The sequence below is a fragment of the Odocoileus virginianus genome, chromosome X (genome assembly GCF_023699985.2).
Source record: "Odocoileus virginianus isolate 20LAN1187 ecotype Illinois chromosome X, Ovbor_1.2, whole genome shotgun sequence".
In the NCBI taxonomy this organism is placed as follows: domain Eukaryota; kingdom Metazoa; phylum Chordata; class Mammalia; order Artiodactyla; family Cervidae; genus Odocoileus; species Odocoileus virginianus.
In genome coordinates this window covers 22,923,820-22,927,219 of record NC_069708.1, presented here as the reverse complement: position 1 = coordinate 22,927,219, position 3,400 = coordinate 22,923,820, and positions in this window count along the sequence as shown.

The following is a 3,400-nucleotide window of genomic DNA, read 5'->3' as shown; positions in this document are numbered from 1 at the left end:
TTTAATATGCTGTCTAGGTTGGTCATAACTTTCCTTCCAAGGAGTAACTGTCTTTTAATTTCATGGCTGCACTCACCTTCTGCAGTGATTTTGGAGCCCCAAAAAATAAAGTCTCACACTGTTTCCACTGTTTCCCCATCTATTTGCCATGAACTGATGGGAATGGATACTATGATCATAGTTTTCTGAATGCTGAGCTTTCAGCCAACTTTTTCACTCTCCTCTTTCAATTCCATCAAGAGGCTCTTTAGTTCTTCACTTTCTGCCATAAGGGTGGTGTCATCTGCATACCTGAGGTTATTGAAATTTCTCCCGGAAATCTTGATTCCAGCTTGTACTTTATCCAGCCCAGCGTTTCTCATGATGTATTCTGTATATAAGTTAGATGAGCAGGGTGACAATGCACAGCCTTGGTCTACTCCTTTCCCGATTTGGAACCAGTCTGTTGTTCCATGTCCAGATCTAACTGTTGCTTCCTGACCTGCATACAGATTTCTCAAGAGGCAGGTTAGGTGGTCTAGTATTCCCATCTCTTTCAGAATTTTCCACAGTTTGTTGAGATCCACACAGTTAAAGGCTTTGGCATAGTCAATAAAGCAGAAGTAGATGTTTCTCTGGAACTCTCTTGCTCTTTTGATGATCCAGTGGATGTTGGCAATTTGATCTCTGTTTCCTCTGCCTTTTCTAAAACCAGCATGAACAGCTGAAAGTTCACAGTTCATGTATTGTTGAAGTCTGGCTTGGAGAATTTTGAGCATTGCTTCACTAGCATGTGAGATGAGTGCAATTGTGTGGTAGTTTGAGCATTCTTTGGCATTGCCTTTCTTTGGGGTTGGAATGAAAACTGACCTGTTCCAGTCCTGTGGCCACTGCTGAGTTTTCCAAATTTGCTGGCATATTGAGTGAAGCACTTTCACAGCATCAACTTTTAGGATTTGAAATAGCTCAACTGGAGTCCCATCACCTCCACTAGCTTTGTTTGTAGTGATGCTTCCTAAGGCCCACTTGACTTCAAATTCCACGATGTCTGGCTCTAGGTGAGTGATCACACCATCGTGATTATCTGGATCATGAAGATCTTTTCTGTACACTTCTTCTGTGTATTCTTGCCACCTCTTCTCAATATCTTCTGCTTCTGTTAGGCCCTTACCATTTCTGTCCTTTATTGAGCCAATCATTGGATGAACTGTTCCCTTGGTATCTCTAATTTTGTTGAAGAGATCTCTAGTCTTTCCCATTCTATTTTTGTCCTCTATTTCTTTGCACTGACCACTGAGGAAGGCTTTCTTTCCTCTCCTTGCTATTCTTTGGAACTCTGAATTCAAATAGGTATATCTTTTCTTTTTTCCTTTGCTTTTTGCTTCTCTTCTTTTCACAGCTATTTGTAAGGCCTCCTCAGACAGCCATTTTGCTTTTTGGCATTTTTTTTTTTTTGGCATAGTCTTGATCCCTGACTCCTATACAATGTCTGTACAATGTCGTGTACAAACTTCCATCCATAGTTCATCAGGCACTCTACTATCAGACCTAGTCCTTTAAAATCTATTTCTCACTTCTACTGTATCATCGTAAAGGATTTTATTTAGGTCATACCTGAATGGTCAAGTGGTTTTCCCTACTGTCTTCAATTTATGTCCAAATTTGGTAATAAGGAGTTCATGGTCTGAGCCACAGTCAGCTCCTGGTCTTGTTTTTGCTAACTGTACAGACCTTCTCCATCTTTAGCTGCAAAGACTATAACCAATCTGATTTCAGTGTTGACCATCTGATGATGTCCATGTGCAGAGTCTTCTTGTGTGTTGTTGGAAGAGGGTATTTGCTATGACCAGTGCGTTCTCTTGGCAAAACACTATTAGCCTTTGCTCTGCTTCATTCTGTCCTCCAAGGTCAAATTTGCCTGTTACTCCAGGTGTTTCTGGACTTCCTACTTTTGCATTCCAGTCCCCTATAATGAAAAGGACATCTTTTTTTGATATTAGTTCTAAAAGGTCTTATAGGTCTTCATAGAACTGTTCAACTTCAGCTTTCTCAGCTTTACGGGTCGGAGCATAGGCTTGGATGACCGTGAGATTGAATGGTTTGCCTTGGAAACGGACATAGATCATTCTATCGTTTTTGAGATTGCATGCAAAGACTGCATTTTGGACTCTTTTGTTGACTATGATGGCTAATCCAATTTCTTCTAAGGGATTCTTGCCCACGCTAGTAAATATAATGGTCATCTGAGTTAAATTCACCCTTTCCAGTCCATTTTAGTTCGCTGATTTCTAAAATATCGACGTTCCCTCTTGCTATCTGCTGTTTGACCACTTCCAATTTGCCTTGGTTCATGAACCTAACATTCAGGGTTCCAATGAAATATTGCTCTTTATAGCACCAGACCTTGCTTCCATCATCAGTCACATCCACAACTGGGCATTGTTTTTGCTTTGGCTCCATCTCTTCATTCTTTCTGAAGTCACTTCTCCACTGATCGCCAGTAGCATATTGGGCACCTACCGACCTGGGGAGTTCATCTTTCAGTGTCATACCTTTTTGCCTTTTCATGCTGTTCATGGAGTTCTAAAGGCAAGAATACTGAAGTGTTTTGCCATTCCCTTCTCCAGTGTACCATATTTTGTGAGAACTCTCCACCATGATCCGTCTGTCTTGGGTGGCCCTACACGGCGTGGCTCATAGTTTCATTGAGTTAGACAAGGCTGTGGTTGGTTAGTTTTCTGTGATTGTGGTTTTCAGTCTGTCTGCTCTCTGATGGAGAAGGACAAAAGGCTTATGGAAGCTTCCTGATGGGAGAGACTGACTGTGGGGGAAACTGGGTCTTGTTCTGATGGGCAGGGCCATGCTCAGTACATCTTTAATCCAATTCTATGTTGATGGGTGGAGCTGTGTTCCCTCCTTACTATTTACCTGGGGCCAAAACTATTTGGGTGTCTCTTGTGGCTCAGCTGGTAAAGAATCTGCCTGCAATGCAGGAAACTTGGGTTCTATCCCTAGGTTGGGAAGATCCCCTGGAGAAGGGAAAGGCTACCCACTCCAGCATTCTGGCCTGGAGAATTCCATGGGCTATATAGTCTATGGGATCACAAAGAGTCGGACATGACTGAGTGACTTTCACTTTCTTTCAAACTGTAATGGAGGTAATGAAGATAATGGTGACTCCTTCAAAAGATCCCATGCATGTACGGCTACACTCAGTGCCCCCAATCTTGCAGCAGGCCACCACTGACCCACACCTCCGTTGGAGACTCCTGGACACTCCTGAGCACATCTGGGTCAGTCTCTTGTGGGATCACTGCTCCTTTCTCCTGGGTCCTGGTGCACAAGGTTCTGTTTATGTCCTCCAAGAGTATTTCCCAGTCCTGTGTAAGTTCTGGCAACTCTATGGAGGGTTTAATGGCCA